Here is a 25,676-nt window from a genome sequence, read left to right on the forward strand (position 1 = left end):
ATTTACTTATTGGAAGCTCAAAGTGAGACTTTCATTTTGTTGCTTGATTCCAACATTCAGGATGCACTTTTGAAAGTATTTATATTTGTTGAACACAATTCAATGTATAATATGTTTAGTTCCCTTAAAAATCTAAGATATAGGGGCTGGAGAGATGGCTCTGTGGGAAAGAGCTCTTGCTGCTCTTTCAGAAGACTAGAGTTTGGTGCCCAGCACTGAAATGGGACAGCTCACAACCATCTATATCTTTAGTTGCAGTGGATTTGATGCCATCTTCTAGCCTCCAAGTATACCTACCATAATGAGACATGAACACAGACACACACATACATAACAAACACAAATACAAACCAAATCTCTTTTAAAATCCATGAAATAACATGTTCTGGTTTCAGAAAGTATTTTACATAATTAGCTCTTGTTGTAGCTGGCATTTATGGTACATGAGTACTTTAATCCACATTCTCATTAAATACAACTCATTAAGTATGCAAAAAGGATCACTGCTATTTATATATTTGAGATGAAGAAACAAGAAAAAGGACAAAAGGATCCTGATTAAAGGCACCGGAGAAACCAAAATTCCAACTCGAGTACATTTTATTGCAAAAGCTTGTTGGTGTTATCTGTGGCGTACATTCTTCAATAGCCTTGCATCTGGTTCGATTTGGAGAGGAAATGTTGAGTACAGTATAAATAAATATAAATAGAATGCATATAGGCAGGTACCTATCTACTGAAAATTATCGTTTCTGATCATGTTTGTACCAACAAAGGACAAAAGACACCAATACTTTCACTTCTGCTCATCAAATTTTCCTGATCTGCCACAACCTTTTAATGGTTTGAGATCCCCACAGGGAAAGACAGCACACAAGCTTCACCAGGAGCTGCAGCTGTTCCCACATCCCTATTCGTTAGTTCAGTAATTCGGAAGGAGATATGAAGGCTGTGGGGGCCCCGTGATGATGATATTATTGGACTTTAGGATACTATTATTTAGGATAACAATTTGCAATACAAATGACTTGTCTGCAGGAAGGGAATCACACCGTAGTCAGATCTAATCAATGTAAGAATCCAAACAAGCAAACGTGTGGGAACAGGTGGGGGTACTAGGAAGGAAGCTTTCGGCTTGCCATCAGCCTGCCAGCCACAGGGGTCAAAGTCAGAACCCAGATGTTGAGCTGTGTTGTGTTAGTCTCCATCCCTGTCACCGAAAACAGATAAGAGTAGAAAACCATCTTCCGTGAATGTGGAAAACCATGCTTAGACTCCTAGTGCTACCCACGGAAGAGTATGCAGCGATGTATCACCTTTGGACGTCTACTTCTGTTTGGGGCTGCCTTCATAGCTCTCTCAGGGTACCCAAGGTTGGTGGGCTGCTGACTGGACATGCTTGGTTGTATTTTCACTGAGGTATCTATGGAAACTGCTCTTCATACAATGAAGGAAAGTTAGGGGTCCATCTTCACAATATACCGTGAGTTTAGTCTTCAGTGTGTTAACTGTCAAAATATTATTTAGTCCACCCTCCTTGTGACAGGTAGATAACAGAAATCCTTTCTGAAACGAGAGTTTAGCATTTCTGAACAAGAGTAAAGATTGGGAGTATATACAGATTTGAGAACACGTGCAACACCAGCTCCAAGAACACAGGCTCTAGGAAAAATGGATGCTGTACTTGGCCGTTGCTTTTTCCTTTCCTGTTTTGAAACAATGGGTTCCTTCTCCGTTTGTTTCTTTTGGGGGGACCTTTAGGGAGGTTTTAAAATTATATTTTCACTTCATGTCCTACATCTATTAAGATTTAATTTTCTTTATGTTGGCAACAAAATTGACAGAGTATTGAGAAAATGATTTACTGAAAGCAATTAAAATCAATCGTTAAAGCTAGCCAATGACCCCTCTTGGAATCATACCAGTCTTCTGTTCGAGGATGTCTATTAATAATTTGTAGAACTAAGATAAACTTTTGAACTCCAAATGGAACGAATACCTCATTCTGTGTTTGAATGCTGACACTTTGTTTTGCTTATGAAAGTAGAGTTGTAAAAAAATAAATCTAGTCATTTTGATATCTGGGAATTTTATTATTTTGTAATCCCCCAGTATTGTCTTTCTTAAGAGTTAGTTAACTCAAACTAAATGGTGGCCCACATGAACCCCAGGCTCCTCTTCTCTGTGATGTCTTGGGTCTTAACTGCCCGTCTGCACCTGTTATCACTAGTTTATGAATTTGCCTTCCAGTGGGAAACTCCCTACATTCCAAGCGCTCCTCAGACTTTATTGATGATCAGGCCACAAGACTAAGCTCGGGTTTGCTGAGCAATTGAAAACTAATGTTCTCTGTTTTCATGATGAAAATGGTTAATAACTTCTACTTTACACAATTAAACTAAGGATAGTGACCAACTTCTTGTTACATTGGTCAATTGATTTTTTTAAACGAAATAGAATTTAATACAAAGAGGTGTGGAGTTGACAAATTCAGCAGAGGACTTGTAGTTACTACATTTAGTGTGGGCCCCTTTTAACACATTCTAGAACGGTACCCAATGACTCTATAACTCAAGCCTGAGTTCCCATCAGGATCACCTGGGGGGCTTGTTACAGCAGAGATTGCCACCAGTTTCTTATTTGTTACTTCTGCGTTGAGACTGAGAATCAGTGTTTTTAACAAGCTCTTGGGTGCTGCTGCTGGGTTTAGTGCAGATAAAACACTTGGAGATTGATCGCTCCAGGAGCTTTGGGGGCTGTGTAGCCCAGGCTGGCCTTGTACTCCTGAGCTATTACCAGTACCTCTGTGGCTCCATTAGGCCTGGGTTGGAAGCAAGCTGTTCCTGTCAATATTACTGCCCTGTCTCCTCCCAGGCAAGGAAGCGGTGAGTAGACAGGAGTACAGCAACCCACAGATGGCGAAGGTTCTGCTGCAGCAGCCACCTGCGAATCCAGGAAGTTGTGTGATAGACCCCGTGAAGCTGCTCTCAAGAGAAGCCCTGGGTTCCCATAGGCCTACCAGTCTGTACCTCACTGTGTGAGAGACTCTGAGGAGTAGTTTCTTATTATGTCTCGGTTTTCAGTTTGTTTTCAGCCTCATTAACTAGACAGAGAGTAAAATGGAGGTTGGGGATCAGTGACCTGCTTCAGAATAACCAGGAAAGGTTGTTAGAGCTTTGAAAGGAGAAGGATTTCATCCCTTTTGGGTTTTCCCTCTGGTGGATTTTACAATGAGATGTTTACTTATTTGAAATAGTGACCCGATATGATATTTTGTCTCCATTTTTTTCTCATTGCTTTTTATTATTTTAATGAATGTTTTTATTTAAAAATAATTAGACTTGCAAACATTAATGAATATTGCTTTGCACTCCCAACTTCCCCTTCTTCTATATCATGAACGGTTGAAACTGGGGCATGCCCGCTTTCTCTACCAACTCAACTTCATCTTTATGTCTCACTGAACATCCCAAGGCAAATTGCAAAGATCACGACCCTTTCCACTAAATAATTCAGCATGTTTTGCCAAACAACAAGGACAGCTTCATGCATAATCATAGTGAAATTATCATTTTAAAAATCGGATATTGATTCAACCATGTATCAATATGCTTCCATATTCCAGTGTTGCCCATTATCTATTTATCAACGTTTTCAGTTCCATCTCAAGGGCCCAATCTAAGTCACACAGTGCCTCCAGTTGCTCTGTCTTTCTCCTATGCTCTAATATGGCAGGGACTCATACCTTGTCTTTCAGAATGGGGACTGCTGTGAAGGAGGCATACTGGCTGCACTTCGGTCTTTTGAGATTGGCTAGCTCTTTTCTCATATTTTCATCCAATTTATGCACTTTGGGCAGGATGCTCCTCAAGTGGCATTTTATCCTTTTTAGTGGCTCCTATCAGCAAACACCTGCTGTCATCTAATCTTACTAATGAAGGGCAGTGCTTTGTTTATTTGGTGACAGTGCTCTACCACAGTCCTCCATTGGAAAGGCATTTTGTTCTTTTGGTTATCAATATGCGTTATCATGAGAAATAAGCACATACAAGTCCTTCCTGGGAGCAAACTATCACCTGATGCTTTTTAAAAAAAATCTTATTTTGCATACCAATCCCAGTTCCCTCTCCCTCTTGTCTTCCTGCTCCACCCATCTCCCCATCCTACCCCCATTACCCCCGTTCATTCCTCACTCCTCAGAGAGGATGAGGCCTCCCATGAGGAGTCAATAAAGTCTGTCACAACACTTGAGGCAGTACCAAGACCCTCCCCTGTGTATTTAGGTTGAGCAAGGTATCCATAGGGAATGAGCTCCAAAGAGGGTACCTTAACTGCCTTTCCACTGTAGTCAGATTGATGACTATCTTTAATTGTCATCATAGAACCTTTTTCTAGTAACTGATGGAAACATATGCAGAGATCCACAGCTAAGCACTGGGCAGAACTCCTGGAGTCCAGACAAAGAGAGGGAGGAGTGATATTATGAACAAAGGGGCCAAGCCCATGATGGGGGAAACCCATAAAAATAGCTGACCCAAGCAAAGGGGAGCTGACTCGGCCTCTGCACTGACAGCAGGGGAACCAGCATAAGGCCAAACTGGGCCCTATGAATGTGGGTGACAGTTGTGTGGCTTGGGCAGTTTGTGGGGTCACTAGCAGTGGAACCACTATCTATCACCTGATGCCTTCAATGTTCATTTTTAAGTCTTCATCGAACCAGTTATTTATTTCCACAGGACTCTCCAATGACAAGTCTGCTATAACCCTGCATTGCTGTATCTTGCATTTCCTAGAAAAAAAGGAGTTTTCTCGCTCTTGCTATTATAACCATCACAAGAGAAGAATTGTCATTGTTTGAGAATTTCACACATATATAATATGGTTTAATCAAGTCCACCTCCCCTATTTCCTCACCTTTAATTCTTCCCCTACCCCTCCCTCCATTTTCCTCTCTCAACTTCATGCTCCCTCTTTAATTCTTTCTCTTTTAACTTAATCCCAATGGTTCATTGGTCTTACACATTTTGATATTGTAGAACTTGTGACCTGTGACTTTTACAGTAAGAATGAGTTATACTGGCTGATAAACAGAGCTCAGGGCTAGGGCCTAGAGGAAGATCTGTGATAAACATAAGGATAGATTCTATTGGTGGAAAATGCAGAGTACATGTGGCCTCTACCATAGGGATGCATTCTACTCACTTGAGAAACAAAGCTCAGCTTCAGGGCCTAAACAATGCTCTGGGTATTGGGGGATTCAGGAAGGCTGGCTCACAGAATATCAAAAAGATCACCAGATTGATTACCCACTTTTCACTCTGGTATTCCAGGTAACGAGACATCATTCATTTCCTTCCATTGAAGAAAATAGGCCCTCGAGATTGACAGTCCTGATTTCTCCAGTACTAAGTCTAAGTTGTGCTTCCTCTACTAACCCTCAGGACTGGAAAAATGGTTCCACTGTTAAGAATTCCTACTCACAGAAGACCCAAGTTTTGTTTATACCCACTTTGGAACCAACACCCTCTTCTGACTTCTGGTAACGGCACTCAAGTGCATATGCAGACATATACACAATTAAAGATAAAAATAAAAATTTTAAGAAAAGAAAACCTTGGGGACTAGAGATATGGTTCCACATTTAAAGACAAATACTGTTCTTAGGACCTGAGTTCAGGTCTCAGCGCCCAAATTATAACCACCTGTACCACCAGATCCAGGGGCATCCCACCTCTCTGGGCTATGCAGGCATCTGCACATAGACACACCCACACACCTATACCTACTTACAAATGTATGTACCTAAAGACATACTTTCGAGTCTCTTAGACCTTTCTGCTTGTTCCTTTGCGCACTGTGACCACATCAAATAAATCTCCTTTCACAGCTTCTCACTACTATTTGCTTTTTAATTAGCATATCGGTGATGGGAAGTCAAGTCTACCTTTCTGGGTTTAAAGCTCTGATAATATTTTCACTTGGTGTGTTGACACTGAAATGAAGGAACTGCTCTGTGAAAGAGAGCAAGGAGTTCCCTGACGAGTCTTTTGTTTTGGATGGCTCACTTGTTTTTCCCATGAGAGCGATTTCACACATGAGAGAGATTGCTTTCTTTTTTTTAATCCTTTGATGTATTTATCTATTTTTGTTCATTTAATTTTACATACCAACCACAGTTTCCCCTCCCTCCTCGCTTCCTGTTCCCTCCCCCCACCTTCCTTGTACTCCCTCCCATCCTATCTCCATTCAGAAGGGGTAAGGTCTCCCTTGGGAATCAACAAAGCATGGCATATTAAGTTGAGGCAGAACCAAGCTCCCCCCACGCCATCCCTACATCAAGGCTCAACAAGGCATCCCACCATAGACAATAGATCCCAAAGAGTCAGCTCACGCTTTAGTGGGGCAGTGCTAGGACCCCCACAAAAGACCAAGCTATACAACTGCCACCCAAAAAACAGAGGGCCTAGGTTGGTCCCATGCCGACTCCTTAGCTGTCTCTCCAGAGTCTGTGAGCTCCCACAAGCTCAGGTCAGCTGTCTCTGTGAGTTTTTCTTTCACGATCTTGACTCCCACCCCTGCCTCGATTTCACACATTTCTGACAACATACTAGACTACAGCGAAGGTCTGTCTTGAGCCCTGCCATAATCCTGGCTAGCCTGGAATTTACTCCGTAGCCAAGAACTGCAAACTACTATTTCCTTCACCCCTAATTCTCAACTGCTGAAATTACAGGTGTCCAGCATCATGCCTGGTATTATTTTGACAAGTCTTTAGAACATGAGTCACAAACAGCTCTTGGATCTGATGCCAATTATATGGAAAATTTGACACAAGGATTTGTGCTCAGTACAACTGACTTCATAATCATCCCTGTAAAAATCCTTTCTAGATCTTGGTATTGATTTGATTGACACAAGATTTGCTATGAGTGCTGGCCTTGAAACAATTCTGTATCCTGGTAAGAAGAGGGAAGAAACAAGGAGTGACCGAGAATTCCGTGCCCGGATCTCTGTGCTTAGAAACACATCTTTCTGTTTCTGCATCTATATGTGGTAACTCGTAAAAGACGATGCCTTATTTAACTCAACCAGAGAGGCAATATGTTTCTATTTCCAGATTTGAGCAGTTGACCTTATATTTGAACATACATATGCAAAGAGAATGTTGATTGACTATATGCAAAAATCTATGCATATTTTAAATACTCCAAGTATTATAATAATCTGAATAATTCAAATATGTAGATATTTTAGATACTTTGCTATGTCACGATGCTTTGCAAAATTGTCTGATGAGTACAACTAGGTTATTATATAAGCTACCGCTAGTAGCTTATATGTCCTATGTTTTGCATGACTTTAGTTGCCCTTATTAGACCTTATATGAAACCATGATTTAGATTGAGTGCCTTTACCAGGTTCAACACACCAACATATAGGTTAACCCCGGTAAACTAATCTTTGCCGGGCTTTAGAAGGTCACATAGCCCATTAACTAATTAATCTGTAAGCTCTCTAAACCGTAATCAATTGACCAGCTCATGGGCTAAGCTGTAGCTCATTAACTTATTTTCTATCACTCTTCTGTTCCTCTCTAAATGCTGTTTGATTGTTTTAGAATTTGGGCGCTTAGAACCTGCTTTAGTTTTGAGGGATACCTGATTCACAGTCTACTTAGATATACCTCTCTGAATTTAATTAGTATCTAGCCTGGAGAGGTTAAGAGACCTGCTGCTTTCCCAGAGGATCAGAGTTCAGGTCCATCCAGCACCCATGTTGGATGGACTACAACTGCTTATAATTCCAATAAGGAGACTTTTAAATTTTATTATGAAGATGTAGGTCATTGGTATAATAAGCACTCTGTGTGTATCCTGGAGTTGTTGATTCTTTGCAACATAAACGACAATAGCAATTCCCCAAAGTCTAGATGCTGCATCTAAGGATCCTGGCCTTCAATCTCATCACCAGCAAATGATGTGCTGTGTCTTTTACTTTGTAAAAACCCACTTCTCACCCATCTGGAAAGTGGGGTGTATATTGGGAACATTGCATTTTGCTGAAAAGCAAAGCTTATCTGTTTTCATATCTCTTAAATACACACATCTAGGCTGCTCTGTTTGGTTTTCATCAATGAAGGTCGATGAAGACATTTTCTGAAATCAGCAGGGAAGATACTTAGTTGGTTATTTTTCTTGGTTTCTGTTTATTTGTTTGAGGATTTTTTTTCTTCTCGAAGATGATGGTTTGTAGTCTAAAAATATGTTTCATAGGAGCCATCTTTATTTAGCTTAGAAGCTCCAATAAAGACATATTGTCTGTGTGCAGTTTCAAACTGGTGATTCAGCATGGGGGCAAGCTGAATGAAAGAGCAAGAAATGAAGCAAATCCTGTTGAGAGAGAATGGGGACTTTAAGGACTCCAGTTATAAACACAGACCCCCCGCCAGCCCTTGATTGGCCATTCTGTGTGAAGGAGTGTTTGAAGGGAGCTGTTACCCCAGTCAAAGCCGGCCTTGAGGAAATAAAAGGGAAGGAGGAGATTAGATAGTTACTTGTTTTGGCAACATTTACCGTCTTAAGTTCCTCCCTGCATTAAGGTCCTTACAGAATAGGGAACAATGCGAAGAGAGGAGCCGGTCAAGTCTCAGAAGTGTGCATCAAATGTTAAATGTGCTCTGCAGAGGAACTGAAGCACCGGGAGATCACCTGGCATAGTGGGACAGCTGAAGGGCTGTGGCCGGGGTCTCCACCAAGGCAAGTGGCCACTAGAAAGCAGAGAGGTCCTTTGCTGTGACCACTCAAGTCACTGCAATGTCTCAGTCAAATACTCTACTCTGCATGAATGCGTTTTCTTTATTAAAGTGTTTGTGTTCCTCAGTCACTGGGATGACAATCTCTTTGTAACCCCAAGATAAAGATTAATTTGTAAATTTTAACCTGTTCATTGCAAAATGGAACAAAACGCAAATGAGTTTTCTTTTTCCAAAGGTAACATTCTGAGGTAACATTCCCTCCACTTATGGGCTGTTAGAGAACATTCGCACCCTGATAGCATCCGGACACTACAGTGCTCATGGCCAGAGCAAAAGTAACTGTCATCAGCCACATTTTTCTTGGGTATATTAAAACCAGGTATCAAAACCCTGGCTGATATACATGTACATGAGTAAATGGAAGAAGTGATATCTTCTAGAGAAGGGCTCCAGGGATAATGGTACACAAGATTATTGGTAATAATTTATTTTAAATTCAATAGTGATTTTTAAAATTTGTGATTCTTATTGTTTCACTTAATAGTGAAACCAAGGCCCCGGGTGTTTCATATGATGTCAAAACTCCATCATGTGCAAACACTGGTACTCAAAACTTGTCTAGAAGATGGAAAGGCAGGGGAATGTATCTTCTATTGAGGTCCTTTCCCGCTGCATCAGACAGCTGAGCATCAAAGACTTGGTTCTCATCTCTTATTAAATGAGTTGAACTGTCTGTTCACACAGGGATAGCTATCAGACTACTGTAGCCATTGTCCTCCCTCTCTTCCTCCCTCCTTCCTCCTCCTCTTTCCCACCCATTCTCCCTCCTTCCTTTCCTCCCTCCCTCTTCTTTCTCACCCGTTTTCCCTCCTTCCCTTCCTTCCTTCTATAAATGTGGTAGCAGTGGATGGAACCATAACTGACCCATGGCCAGAGGAGCACAGGGAAGAGCACAAACACAAAACTAAAAGGAGGAAAGGGACCGCAGTGTTCTGGATCACCAGAACTGAGGTCACCCCCACAGAAAGAAACAGAACACTCAAGGCCAGGAAATAGTTTCCACTCTGGCTTTAAATCCCACAGGTGCTCTTTGCTATAAAGACATTTTTTTTCCAAGCTGGTCATGGTGGTGCACTCCCTTAATTTCAGTACTCAAAGGCTAGGTAGTTGGATCTCTGAGTTCAAGGATAGCCTAGTTTACATAGATTTGTTTTAAATTGCATAGAGTTTGGCGGAATTGAGGTCCCCATATTTCTTGAACCAAATTTAAAAACTTCAAAATATTTCATTGATGAGTTCTATTTTCATTAAGTAAAACTCTATTTTAAAATAAGTAAAGTATCAAATTCATTATTGAATTCAGCTCATATCTTCTAGGCCTCTTTTGAAGGTCTGTTGATCTACAATCAACAAAAGGGGCAAACGTCTTTGTCCCCATGAAGCTTCCAATAAAGGAAACAGGAGATAAACTAAAAGAGGGAGTAAGGGCTAATGAGATGCCACGTGGGTTAAGGCGCTTGCTACGGCAAGCCTAGGAACCTGAGTTGGATCCTTAGACCCTCCTAAAGTGGAAGACAAGAACTGAGCCCACAAAGTCATCCTCCGGCCTCCACATCTGTGCTGTGGCAGAAGCATCTGCTCCACACACATCATGCACACACGTCTCTTAACTAAAAACAACTCCATTAGTCACAAGGACCAAGAAATTTGGTTCCTGGTGAATCCTCAGCGGTGGCTTCTGGGTTATTCACATTAAAGACATCAGAGGAAAAGCTGAAGCCATGGATTTGAACCCCGGTGGTGCCGTTTAGGTCAGTATGCGTGAGATGATTGCTCATCTCCACCGTGCTCGGGTTCCTTAGTAAAAATATAGTGGTGTTGGGTCAGCTGATATAGCCCAACGTTCAATGCTAGAGTTTCATTGCTTTCAGTTCAAGAGCAGGGATCAGGGTCAAGGCTCCGTGTGTTATCAAAACAGCAAATTCAAAAGCCATAAGATTCATTTTGAAATTAATACGTGACCATAATTATATGATTGTAGAGAGGGCAGGAGATTGACAGCCACCACACTTCAGTGCACTAAGTCCAGAAGAGCAGGACTTGGGTTCCAAAGACACTGTGGCTCCTGTGTTTGGAAACTACAGTCTGATTCCTTCTCTCCTGGCTTTCTCCTGGTGGCTGCTTTCTGGGCCATTTCTAGGAGACCTATTCCAGGGTTTGGCATGGAAGAGCCTCCTCCTAAGTCTTAGATAATCATCGGGTAAGGACACCCGCTCCCTCTTCTGGCCAAAAGGAGGGAATGCACACACATAATTGATGGTGTGAGGTCATACTTCTCCATGTCGTGTACACTTGTTATCATGCAGATTTTTAAAACTATTTTATCTACTATCTTCTGTCTGTCTGTCTATCATCTAGTTAGTGGGAGTGGGCACACTTTCATGTCTGTGGGAGCCTGCATGATAAGTGCTGTTTATCATCCCAGCACTTGGGAGGTGGAGGCAAGAGGACCACAATTGTAAGGACCACCTGAGTTATGTACAGAGACCTTGTCTCAATAATAACACTAACAGAACTCAAAAGAAATGTCAAGTGTGACGCTCTATACAGGTAGCTCTTGCTTTGGGGACCTTGAACTTAGAAGAGAATAACCCATTTGCAACTAAGTTCTTCCCTTGCCACAAAGCCCTCTGGGCATTGCCAGGGGGAGGAGATTAATGTTCTACTCCCTCTGGCCCTAGAGGTGCCCTGGGGAAAGCAGTGTTTCACCACCGTGCTGTACAGAATAATACTGGCCCTTCCTCAATAGTCAGGACAGAATAATTGATGATCTTGGCCTCTGCAGATCCTTGTGAGGCAGGAACTATTTTGAAATTCCTTATTAACAGAAATCTTGCCCTTGCGACGTGGGAGCTGCTTGGTGGGGAATGTCAGACTAGTTTCTGGGAAGAAGCTTTGCTGTGCCTGCTTCATTCTGCTGCTGAGGATGCTTGCATGGGATCTCTTAGGAGCTTGGCACATCTGTGTCTTTGATCCATCCTCCCCGCATCCTGGTGTCTTCCCTGTTTCCCAAGCATCCACCTCCTCTAGCCCACTGAGGATAGATCATTGCCATTCCTGAAAGCCTGCCTGTGTTTTGTGTGAGAAAATTATTCCAACTAATGATCTACAGGCAGGGAGATAAAAGATGATACTGACGTGTTTCGTGTGTTTTATATGGGATCTCATTCAAAATGCCTCAAGCCTATTTATTTTTCTGAATATTGCCACACATTGTATTAGCTTCATACTAGTGTTTAGGTGTTTAATTTCACTGAGAAGATAGCTATTTGCATGTGTGACACACACTATGAAGAAATTCAACATCGTTCCGATTGCCTTCTTACCTCTCTTAGAAAGATGAGACCGTGGTGTGTGTAGAATAATACATCAGTGTACCGAAGAGGGAAAAAAAAAAGCAGCCAGCGTTGTATTAGTCATTGATTTCTGCTTTACATTTCCTACTTTAATGCACTGACTCATGATTTAATGTACTTTTTAGTGAGTTTTCATTGGACTTCGCTTTCCAATATTTTTTCCTATAGACATTCAATTTCCATCTCAATTCCTTTCATTTTCTTTCTCTGTTCTCCGCTTATTATCATTCTGTAGTCTCAAAAAAGTCCCATGGAAGAGCTAGAAATCCAAGATCAGTTACTGAAATAATGGTCCCCGAGGCTGGGGTAACCTGACGCTGAGTTAGAATTCTACTGCTAAAGCTGTATTCCATTGGGCAAGTTAATTGATTCCTCTGTCGCTGTTTTTCTAGTTTGGAAAGGTATGCTTGTAAGACAGCACCTTACATGACCATTATTTGAGGGTTGCACGAATTACTAATACAGGAAACTCTCAGTTCATTTCCTGACGCATGGCCAAAGCTATGCTGGTACCAACAAACAAGGTTCATCATGTTTTCCTTTGACCTCATGTACTCCCTTCTCCTTGCATGTCTAGAAGTCTGTTGATGGCCAGAGCCCTAGGTTTTCTTCTTCTCTCTTTGAGAATGCATTAAACATTCTATCAACAAAAATAGAATTCAAAGACAAACTCTCGTGTTATCACAGGAGACAATGTATTTATCATGCTGTTAAAGATCCTCATCAGGTCTAGTCAAAATAAATGGCTTGGGAAATGGATTAGGAAAGCTATTTTCTTCCCACATATTTTATTGTTATTCGTGCTAACTATATTTGCGCTACAGCCGAGGAGATATAGCCCTTAGTGGTAAGTAATAATTAGAGGATCCAGGTGTTGGGATAAATTATGTTCATGCCTGCCTTAACCACATGGGTATATTCTGAGAAATGCATTATAAATGACTTTATCATTGAACAACCATTGTACCCACTGACACAAACTAAGATCACTACGACGTCACCAGGAGATGAAGTCTGATGGGACAATGATTATCTATGATGTTGTCCACTGTGAACCAAAACACCATTATACGGTGACTCAGAGTATTTGCCGACATCATTTTAGGGATAAACAGGGATGAACTGCTTCTACATTATCTCATCTATTATGAGATGTTTGTAAGTCAGTGTTCTAGAAGTGATATTAAATAAGACTTGTCATATCAGTGTGAACATCTAGCACCATGCATATTAGTGACTTTTCTTGGTGTTACCACAAATCCCCTGTAAAATATCTTAAAGAAGGGTTAACCTTGCCTCCTAGTGTTATTCCACCATGGTGGGGAAGGCATGGTGGCAAGAGGCTGAGGCGACTGGTCATGCCACATCTGCAGTTAGGACGTGGAAGGAGATGAACATTATTGAGCCCTCCTTCTCTTTTTTATTCACTCTGGGGCGCCAGTCCATGGCAGAGTGGCATCCACATTTACTGTGTGCCTTTCTTCTTTAATCAGACCTCTCTGAAAATATCCTCACAGACACACCCAGAGATGTGTTCTCTAGGTGATTCTGTATTCAGTCAAGTTGTCAATGAAAATGAACCCTCATACTGGGGAAGTGGAGAAAGAATGAGCTGCTGTATCAAATGGGTGACTATACCATTCCCTCTGAGTTTTGACAGTGTATTACAAAGATTAAACTACATCCTTACTACTGAAACTCACATCAGAACATGCTACATGTACGTAGTAGTACTTCTGAAACATCAGCCACTTCCCAGCTCCCATACAGAAAGAGGACAGGCTAATCATTTGTAAGAATAATATTGATTGAATTGGATGTTTTCTCATTCTGTAATAGCCTCCCATGGAGAAGTATAGATGTCTTTTTCCAGTTTCTAGTGTAAGTCCTGAGTAGTTTGAAAAGCTGCCTGAGATGGTTATATGTCTGGTGATGCCATAGCGACTTCAACAGAGGAAGGGTTGGAAAAGAAAAGTATAGAGACCATCTAGATCATCCCCGGGAAGGAATCAGTATGGAGCACTGATTTGAGCAAACACCATCTAGTTTGACTAATGTTTGCTACTTTAAAGATTCCACCCAATATCAGAGGCATGGGAAAGAGCTATCAATCTTCAGGTCACCTGGGGTTTGGTTGATCAAGGCAGGGTTTGGTGGAACAGCTTTCCTTCCAGCCTTAGCAGATGGGGAATCTCTGCTTCACCTACCTCCCATCCTTCTTGGATGGTGACCACTATGGCATCCTCTTCTCATAGTGAAAGCAAGACCCAGAAGAAGACATGTGGAAATACACAAAGCCTCTGACAGTCTGCACTTGAGTCTGCTCAGTCCCCTTCTGTCTACGCATCATAGATCAAAGCAAGCACTTCGGCCCAGCTGTTCCACCAAGGCTTGAGTGTCTGTTGCCTGCCCTGACTCTCAGAATCCCAGCTGTTGCAATCCAGCTTGCCCATATTACCTAATGAAGTTCAATGAAATGGCCTGGAAACCACTGTGAAGCACGACTCTAAAACAAACCAACCTTTATCTTTGCCCTAAAATGACTTGAGCATGCAGATGCTCATCCTATAGTCTAGGCATGCATGCTCCAAGGGCTCCCTTGTTGCTTCCTTATCTTTCCTGATGTCTTGAATATGTAGGGTGTCCAGAAAGTTGAGCCCTTATCGTTAATCAAGGATCCTTGTATGGATGTAGTCACCCAAACAGCGTTAAGTTGTAAAGAAGATGCCCTGTGTTGTATTTGGTCTAACTCTAAAATAAAAGGTTACTGGCAACTTTACCACTGTGGCTCAGTGTGGATTTATCTTTGCCAGAATGTTTCCAAATCGTTAAATATCCACAGTCACAAAATGGAACTCATTTCAAGGATTATATTTCTGTTCCCTCATCTCTGATTTTTTTTTCATTCTAGTTATCAGGATTAAAGGGATGGCACATGCTATCCACGTTCTACAAGTGTAAATATAAATGAAACCTCATGAAGTTTATCATGGCTCATTGAACCACAAGTAAATGGCCTTTCTTTTTTGGTATTATAACAAATTAATTGTCCGTCATTTTCCTCAAATAGATTCTGTATTTTAATTCAAGGGTGATTTCCCCCCCCCCTGAATATTAGTGCCTTGTTGCTCACAAAATTCACTGTGAGTAAAGTGGTACTCTTCCATGTCGTTGGTGCGTTGATGGATCTCCCAGCCACACTGGACTTTAACCACTCATGTCCTGTCTATGGCTCCCTTCTCTCTGGCATTGCCTTGGGTACACGGAGTTGCCTCTTGCACGATGCTAACTGTCCTTGTGTTCATTACAATATGGCTTTACTGTGTGTTCACAAACAGACAGTTTGCAGAACATAATTGGGGCCAATTAAATTTACAACATATTGATCTGTTGAGCAAATATTCTGGCTGTATTTCCTGTTCTTGGCTTTAACTCTAAATGGCACCATGGTCACAAGCAATTGATAAAGATTGGTAACCAAGGGTTAAGTTTGCTCAAGGCTTAGGACTTAACCAAAGTGCTAGCTGTATGGAAAGATTTGGGCTAAAGTGGGAGAGAGAGGAAGAAAACAATGAAGATAAGTTATATCTTTGGGATCAACTGTAGCAGAAGTTATTGTTCGCCACATTTTCCTACTCTGAGCTCTTAACAAGCATGGTGGCCATGTAAGGTTTAGGAAAAGCCAGCCTACATGGAGCTAATGTCATGTGAGGAATAAGAGCTCAGTGGAGAACATTACAAGAGGATATATTTTCTCCAGACATGATCTTGAGAAACTTATACTCCTTGTTAAAAGTGTTGACTTCTCAAAGCTTGAGAAGTCATCTATAAAGTTTTCTCTTGGTGAATGATTTTTTTTGAAAGAACATGGTGAGTTCATAAATAACCTACCATATAATGGCTAGTATTGATTACCAGCTTACAGGCTCTGGAACTGCCTGGAAGTCAAGTCACTAGACATCCAGATGAAGTTAGCCTCTGGGGACATCTCTGAGGATTATCGCTGATTGGGTTGAGGTGGGAAGAGCCACACTAACAGATAGCAACCCCCTCTGGGCTTGGACCTTGAGATGAATAAATAGGGGACACTAAATTGAACGCTTACAGTCATTCTTCTCTGCTTCCTGGCTGCAGATGCAATGCACTATGCAAAACATCCCTGTCATGATGGACCGTATCCTTGACTGTGAGCCAGCATAAACTCTTTGTCTTAAGTTGTAGATTCTGTCCGGATGTTCTGTCATGGCAACAGGAAAAGTAGCTAAGACATATCTGACAAGAGTATATAAAAGGTCAGGCCCCTTGCCACTAGAGTGGACAGCTACGGCATGGTGGTTCAAACTACAAGAATGCAACTGTGATTGAGTTACACAAGGCTTTCTTCTGCATGCTAGCTATATTAGGGATTTACTTAGAAGGTGCAAATGGAATATAGGAAGTTTCACTTGCCTAACTTTCTTCAATATTAATACTGAACCTGCCACACTTGTCAAATCTAAGAATCAATATTGGCGTGACTCTCTTAGATTTCTTGGATTTCACCAAGTTGTAGGTGAGTACCCTCTCTTTATTCTGTGATTCTCCCATGGCCCATCACCTGTGGTTGGTAATGCCTCCTTTGGCTCCTCTTGGTTCACAGACTCTTCTTGTTTGTACTGATATTGGCAGTTTTGAAGAGGGTTGATTAGAAATTTCTAGATTATCTCCTTCAGGCTTTCTCCTGCAGTCTTATGATTGGACTCAGCTTATGGGTTTGGAGGTGGCCTTCGCTGTGTTGTCTCAAGGGACACATGCCACCAAGGAGACTTTCAATGCCAGGGTTAATTCTCTTCACTGCTGGGTTTCTACTCTGTACTTTTTTTTTTTCCTATTCTTCCTCTTTTGTATTCTGTTCTTAGGAAACTAATAATTCAACCCATCTATAGTCAGTATCTGGAGAATTGAATTTTACCATATGAGAAGGATACAGGGACACATAATAGTTGCAATTCTCCTTTGAAGAGGATTTGTCTCTTCGTACGCATTCATTAGTTCTTATTGATTCCAATGTTTTATTCTTGGAATTATAATAAAATACTGTCACGAGTTACTTTGTCACTTGGAATTATTTTCCAGCTTTGGCCTCTGGGAGCCTGTTCAAGTTGGCTTCTCCGTCCTTTTGACATGGCTTGTTTCATTTTCTTCAGCAATCCTTTCCTACGAGATGCTCTGGGCTTCTCTTCTGTTTCCCGTCTTAGCCCCAGCATTTCACATCTCTCCAAGGAGCCATAAGGCCTAGTTTGAAATGTGTTCAAGAAAATAGAATGTGCCAAACATGAGGTTCTATTTCACAGAACTGAACTGATTTTAGGCTGTGTTTCTGGGAAAATAGTTATGGCCCAGGCAAATATCACATTCTGACATATACTTTGCTTTCTGGGGTATCCTTTGCTTTCCTTGTTCTCAGTGTGACTTTTTTTTTTCCTAAGTCTTTAACACATACGGTTATCATGAGTGCTTATGCTGCCCAACAGTAACCACGCACACTGTGGAAATCTGTACAAAAATGAGTATTTTTTTAAATGTTGTCTTATTTTTAATTATGTGTCTGTGTTGGAGCTTGTGTCTGTACGCAGTGCCTGTGGAGGCAAGAAGAGGATGTCAGATCCCCCGGGGAGTTGGAAGTTATAGGTAATTGTGAGCCACCCAATACAGTGCTGGACACCGAATGTGGGACCTCTGCAAGCACAGTCTGTGGTCTGAACTGCTGATCCATCTCTCCAGCCCCTCACGATGTGAATCTTGTTTTATTGGTATTAGTGGTCATTTCTTGGTCCTTGTCATCAGTAGCTGAGCAGTTCAAACTGAGAAGGATGTGTCATCTTAAAGGGTTCATTTGGTGGGAAACAGTTGCTCGAGTCCATAAGAACTGAGCAGAGGGGGGATGGGAGGGATTGACCCTTAAGAGTGTCTTCCCTGACACTTGGTGTCCCTCGCATCAATGTTGTTGTGAGGGTTCTTCCATGCACAGAGAAGGCTGGAACAAATTTGTCTATAGGTTTGGATTCATGATAACAATTTGATTGTACATTTAGAAAGTTGCTAATTGAAAAGTTATGTATTAGGAGGTCATAATTTCAATGGCTTTGTCTTTATACAGATCCTAATGTAAAAATTAATGAATATTAAAGATAACTTTAACAATAAAAAAACCACAGTTTAAGACTCTTCCACCTGTTCTTTGTCCTCTTGGCAGGTATTTATTATTTCATTGTCACAGGAACACACTTTGGAATACATTATGTAAACGGGGAAACTGATAACTTGTTGAGAATCTTTGGACTAGAGAACGTTTTGTGAATATAGCCATTTGAAATCCTCAAATGCTTGACACGATCATCACACGCATACGGTGATTTATTTCCGAACCAGGCACTATTTATCTGGAAATGGACTCATCTCCAGCATGCCTCCCAATTTAATTAATTTCCTGAAGACGCAACTTTATGGCGTTATCATTATGGATGCGGTGAAAATGCTTCGGTTAAATTAAAAGAAGTCAAAATGCAAAGCTTAATTAGCAGAATATATTTACTAGTAAGAAATAATTAAATATTCCCTAATCAATTAAAATAAATTCCGCAGTATCCTGCTCCTTTCAGAGTTGACTCCATTCTCTTCTCTTCCACAAACACATCAACTCCTTGTTTTATTCTCTGTGAGTCCCTGCTCTTGGCTCTCTGCCTACTCATTCCCCGTGTCCTTTGTTAATTTCTTCCATTCTCATGACCTTTTCATTATGGTTTGTCAAAGGTTCTGAGATCAGTGTTCCTCTACTTCCATATATTCCGCTGGAGAATTTATTCAGTCATGGCTTTAAATGTCACCTTTGTATATTCCATCTTCTTGCAATAGAACACCCTTACCGTCAACTTCATATGCATCTTCTCCCCTGGGTCTAGACCACAGGGCATCTCAAGTTTCTGTGCCAGTCATACCATCATCTTCTTAGGCCATGAAATCAGCAACCTTCACCAAACTTTAGATGTTATCTGCAGTTCTTTGCCAATGACCTATTTATATGATTTTGTATTTGTCTTTGGCCTTTGGCATCTGATTCCTTTCAACATTGTACAATGCTTTTGAGATCAACTCATACTGCTGCATGCACCAGCAATTGCTAGCTTTTGGTTGCTGAAAAGTATTTCATGGAATAAGTAGATACCATGTGCTTGTTCATTCAGTGGATAAGCATAGCATTTAGACTCTTCCGTTTGGGGGCTATTAGCAGTGATGTTATCATAAACATTTGCCTGAAAGTCATTGTATAGAAATAACTTTTTATTTTACTGGAGTATATTCTTATGAGTAGCGTTCCTAAATCGCATAATAAAGACAACTTTAATTTTGTGTGTATAGAGGTATGTGTGCACATGCAGATGCGTGTGCGTGTGACTAGTGACTATATGGATACATGACGTTGTCAGAGGACAGCCTCCAGTGTTGGTCCTCAGGCATAGTACTCTTATTTTTTTTTAAATAGAGTCTCTTACTATCCTAGATCTCACTTAGTGGACTGGCCTGGCTTACTAGGGAGCCCTAGGAACCCTTGTGTTTTCATTTCCTCAGGAATGAACTTATAAACGTTTACTACTGCACTCAATTTTTTATTTATGACATCTGGGTGCTAAAGTCAGGTCTCCATCCTTGCAAGGCAAGCACATTAGCTACAGGTGTTTCTCAGCCCCACTTAAACATTTTATAAAAGAGCATCCAAACCTTTTTCCGAAGTGACTAAACTGTTACACATCCCACCAGCATTGTAGGAGGTTTTTCATTTTTTTCTTAGTCTTTGCCAACACTTATTTTTGTCTGATTCCAGACAATTTGCATCAAACATTCCAGATCAGCACCATTCTAGTGCAAGCCATGAATTTACACACCAAGTGAATGTGCGGGCCATGTGATGATTTCCTTCTATGGAGTCAATGACAGAGAAGAGAAAAAGTCATGACGTAAAGAGATAAAGGGAAATTACAACTCACTAGGCTGTAAAGGAAAACAACCACTTCCCAGCATTGTAGGATAACGAAATGTCTCTCATCCCGAGGGTTTCGCTGGTGGAATAAAGTGAAATTAGCCTGTCTCATGGTTGCAGGCAAATGAAGAGTCATGGGACCTGACATCACCTGGTATCTCTTCACTGTGTTACATCATATGTAGGTATAGAATTGCCATTGCACAGAGGAAGTAGGTATAAGACTAAACATGTTGGGGTTAGAGAGATGATGCAAAAGTTAAAGCACCAGTGGCTCTTTCAGAGGACCCAAGTTCAGTCCAAGTTCCCACCACCTGCATGGTGGCTCACAACCATCTATAACTCCAGTTCCAGGGAATCCAGCACCCTCTTCTGCACACCATGGGCACCTCACATGCATAGTATACACAGGCATGCAGGTTAAAGCCCTCATACATATAAAATAAAAATGAATCCCTCTTTTTAGAGAGATTAAATATGTGAAGCCAACAACACAAAATAACACTAAAATTAACACAATCAGCCATGGAAAAATACAGTCCCCAAAGGGATAGAACTCAGAATATTTATGAAATCAGTAAGAAAAGTATTAAAATGAAATAGCAAGTCATTAACATAGAGTCGGGATAAAATTTCAAAATTGTTATTAAAACGCTATAAGAAATCATCATAATAAAATTAATTGTAATCCCTGCACTTGGCACATTCATAACATCCCTGACCTCCTGTCATTGTAAGTGCAAATTACCTTCCTAAATTGTCTAAGCGGACAGTCACTAGTTACCAGCTAATGAACTAATTGATGCATGTTATAGTTGGAGTTAATCATTAGCTTGGATTTGAATCGGGGTCAGCTGGTATCCTGTAAGAATTAATAAGTCCCTAATTAATTTTTATCTCAACATTTGAAACTCAGAGATATATCTGATGAAAAATTAAGATGCTGAGCAGGTGCCAAGCCTTTCCAGGTGATCTGGAGGTCTTCATTTTTTCAACTGACAATAAAAATCCAAAGATTCTTCAGCGTTATCGGGAGATACAATATGTGCACTGCATATTAACTGAAACGTTACGTTGCACATTGCCGGTGGAGAGGCTGAGAGAAGGTGGAAGTCCATCTCCTGGGTGTAATGCTGTGTCCACGCAAAGCTGAAAAGTGGGGTGTGTGAATACAACTTAATACATCATATTTGGCAGAGGTTAATTAAAGAGATTAATAATATCTCCTTTCACCTTCATGTTGAAAAGACAACAAAATGTGTGCCCCATCCTTTTTACATCATTTCCTGTGTGTTTCTCTGCCTGCACAGTTTCTCATCTTGCCTCCCTAATACACACTTGTATTGTAGAATATCAATGTAACATTTTCTGAGGGCTTCCACATTATAAAAAGCAAACGCCAATAATATATTCATAGATTTTTGTTACTAGAATCAACCGACACACTCATTAATCATGTCTCTAATGTCCCATAGAAAATAATTATAATTATTCAAGAAATTGTTACAGTATGCAGATAGCTCCATGTCCACTGAATGCCAATGTGATATTTCCAAGAACCCAAATGGTGTCTTTTGTAACCGTGGTTTCTAATCCTCTTTAACGAGTACATACTCTGCTCTTGGGTACCAGGTTAAGCACTTTACACTGATTAAATCCTTCCTACCACATTATAAATGGTTCCATTTAAGTTTTGCTTTGTAAAAATAATTGAAGCAGTAGGAACTTGACTGGCGCTATGAAATACAAAGATGGCTAAGCTCCAGAAATCCACACCTAGAGATAAATAAGGACTGAATCTACTTCAATCTCCTGGCTACACTTCCATCACTCAGGGACTGGAATCTATCTGTAAACATTTCATCTAGCCTGCTTTCTGTAAGCCCACACATTTCCTGAGGACTTCTGTAGGAATCTTCAATATTGACCAATGTATTTGCAACAGAAGATACTCTGAGACTGACTGGTGTCTATACATCCAAGCAGAACACCAATTCCCAACTCATTCCCAGCAGTAAAAAATAGATGTCACTGTCACGTGGTTCTAGCCTGTTCTCTATGATGCTACCAGTGTCTAGATGGGAGATGGCTGGCTAAGCTTCATGTATGCACATGCTACATGTGGTTACCAGGGGCTCATGCAGTTGATCAACTTTGCATGCATCTTTCTGTTTTGCCAGCTAAGAAAGAGAGGGGAAAAAATCCTATAAATCTTCATTAAAATAAAGATGTTAGGGTTATAGAGTCTAGAATAATACTATATAGCAACACCATTTTGGATTAATTTGTTTGATTTGGGGGATTTTTTTTTCGAGACAGGGTTTCTTTGTAGTTTGGGAACCTGTCCAGGAAATAGCTCTCATAGACCAGGCTAGCCTTGAATTCACAGAGATCTGCTTGCCTCTGCCTCGTGAGTGCTGGGATTAAAGGCATGTGCCACCATCACCTGGAATTGGGGGTGGGGGTTTGATCCAAAGAATTGCCCTGTTGAAAGTAGACAGCGACTTTCCATCTTTTGTCTCCTTTGAAGCCCATCCAATATGTAGAGGGAAACCCATTTTTAGGACCCTTTCCTGCGTCAGGAAGCTGAAATGCCACCTCTGGATAAAACCATGCTCACTAGAACTAAACAACAAAAATCACGGAATAGTTTGACTCAGGAGCTGCATTTAGAGATTGGTCCTTCTGCCCTTCCAAAATCTAGGTTGCTACCTTTCTCTTAATCAGATTTCAGAGGCAGAAATGTGTCCACCTCTTTCTTTCAGCCCCAGCTTTACATCTTAACTCCCACTGTTGAGAAGAAAGAAGTAAGCAGTCAGTCAACAAGAAAGGCTCTTGCTGGGACATCCAGAGTCAACCTCACCCTCTGTGAGCTGAGGCTGTGCCTCGGCAACAACAAGCCCCTCTTTCCCTGATACAGCAGAGGGTAGTCTGTCATTGGGCTTCCTGTCATTCCAAGTCATGTGCAGTTGTAAGACACAGTGATTTGTGTTTTTTAAAGTGAAAACATATAGACCAGAACAGAAAATTATGAAGTACATATGAATGAAACCTATTAATAATGCCAGAACTATGGGAGCATGGTTAGATTGTTTTTGTTGACCTTTTTGAAATAGATACCTGTGATAGTTGCCTATTTTTAATTAAAAATGTGATTAGAAAAACAAAAACTAAAAAGAAGTCTGAGGATATGGCTCAGGAGTTAAGCTCTTCCAGGACTTGATCCTCAGAAACCTATGGTACTGCCAGGTGGGCATGGTAGCTGCCTGTAGCCACAGCCTTGGAATGCAGAAGGGCAGAATCCCCAGAGCATGCTGGTTAATAAGAGTAGGAAGCTCGGGGCTTGACTGCGAGAGCCTGCTTAAATAAGTAGAATATTAACAAGGATGGTTCCTGACCTTGACCCCAGACTTTCCTATGCCCCCCCACATATATATTATAACTCATTAATGTGTGCCATCCACATGCAAAACTTGTGTATATATGCATATGCATACACACACATACTAGAACTCATACATGTGTGCCCACGCACATGAAAACCATACACATACATATGTACATATATATGCATGTGTAACATTTACATATGTGTGTCCATATACACAACAAGTATGTGCACAAACACACAAAAAAAAAATAGAAAAAGAACTAGGGATAGGCACATGCCCATCACATGATTTCATTCCAGAAAACCTCCATAAATCTTGGAGACCCAAGTTCGCCTGAGACTGTAGAGAGAGCTCTGACAGCCAAAGCCATCGGCCCACTTTGCAATGACTAAGAGATGAACATCTCACCATAGACTCCAGAGTACTGTTATTTTACAAACACTTTACTCACGAAGCCGATTTGGTAAGTACCAAGAAAAATGTCTGCTTTTCGAGGGAAAGCAATGGAAGTGAGCTCTGGGTGCCGTTATTCAACGCTCTCCAGTTATCGTTATCATACGCCCCAAACCAATTAGGTCAAAAAATATTTGAGCTGCTTTCAAAGCATGACACAATTAGGGCCTCTCATTTGCATGTGAACATTTTTTCACAGAACAGAGATGCTTCCAAGAAATTATGGCTTGAGGAGAAGGTGACTAGATAGAGAGATACATTGATATGGGACATGGGCATCTGGTTATATGGGTCTATTGAGGAGTCTAGATAGAATGCCCACTCATTATATGTAGACAATATATATAATAAGAGACAATGAAGAATATAAGCTCCCACTGTCTTTTGGTTTTAGATAAATGTGTTGTGGGAGATAGGTGTTCCCTATGGCTTGTTTTCCTTAGAACAAACTCTTTAAATGTGCTGCCAACATTCACAAAGGCTTCCTTTGTGGCGGTGGCTGGTGTAAGTGAAGGACAATGATTAAAGATCCATTCTCGGGCCTGAGAGATGGCTCAGAAGAGAGGTCGGGGGCAGGCGGACAGTTTGCCGTACAAACCTGCCAACGTGAGTTTGAAACCTAGCACTCCCAAGATGGAAGGTGAGAACTGACTCCCAAAAGTTCTTCTCTCACCCCCATGTGCATGTGTCCTGGAGGTGAGTACACACACACACACTGTATACGTGCAAAACATGTACACAGCAATAATAAACAAAATCGTAAGTAGGAGCTATTGTGGCTGGAGAGATGGCTTGGTTGGTAAAAGCACTTGCTGTACTAATACGGCAAGCTGGGTTTGAATCTCAGCACCGTGTAGAATGCTGGGAATGACGACACTGGGGCTGGACTGTAATTCCAACCCTGCGGGAGGCAGAGACAGGAGAGGCACTGGGACTTTCTGGCTGTCAACACTGCTAGAGGTTCAGTGAGAGTTGCCAGTTGAATAATAAGACAGAAGTGTGGCTCTTTAACCACTGTGATACATCTGCTGTGAAAGTCAGTGTGAGAAGGGGTCAGCCCTGCCCATCTTTCTTACAGAAATGAGCCTTGTGTGTCTTGTGTTTACTTCACCCTCAGGCAGCTAGTACTCTCTCAGAAAAAGTGAGCAGTCTTCATTAAATATAAGGGTACACACATGACTATTGATTAAGAACCAAACAGAGAAGGGGGGCAGATGATTGGCGTGGAGTTATACTGTTTTAGGCTAGTTATAATAAATAAAGCAATGGCACATCTAGTCTGTTTGTTGTAAAGTGTCACTATCAAAAGTTAGCTTTCTTCAATACTTTTTTTTTTTTTTTTGAGACAGGATTACTCTGTTGTAGCCTTGGCTGTTCTGGAACTCACTCTGTAGATCAGGCTGGTTTCAAACTCACAGATATCCACCTGCCTCTGCCTCCTGAGTGCTGGGATTAAAGGCAAGAACCACCACCACCCAGCTTCCCAATTTTCTTTTTTTTTTTTTCTTTTTCTTTTTTTTTATTGAGAATAAGAAAAAAAAGTTTCCGCCTCCTCCCAGCCTCCCATTTCCCTCCCCCTCCCCCCAATCTTCTCCCCCTCCCCCCTCTCTTCTCCCCCTCCCCCCACTCCTCTCACCCCCCCT

At 41.2% G+C, this 25,676-nt stretch overlaps 1 long non-coding RNA gene across 1 annotated transcript in view; it reads right to left on the reverse strand.

Annotated features, from left to right (window-relative positions):
* The window catches only part of LOC126503002 (uncharacterized), a 128,733-nt gene that overhangs the window by 30,454 nt on the left and 72,603 nt on the right, over nucleotides 1-25,676 (reverse strand). The gene's annotated exons all lie outside the window — the stretch shown is intronic.

Source organism: Alexandromys fortis, unplaced genomic scaffold (assembly GCF_014885135.2).
Source record: "Alexandromys fortis isolate MF-2015 unplaced genomic scaffold, M_Fortis_MF-2015_v1.1 scaffold_1, whole genome shotgun sequence".
Classification (NCBI taxonomy): Eukaryota; Metazoa; Chordata; class Mammalia; order Rodentia; family Cricetidae; genus Alexandromys; species Alexandromys fortis.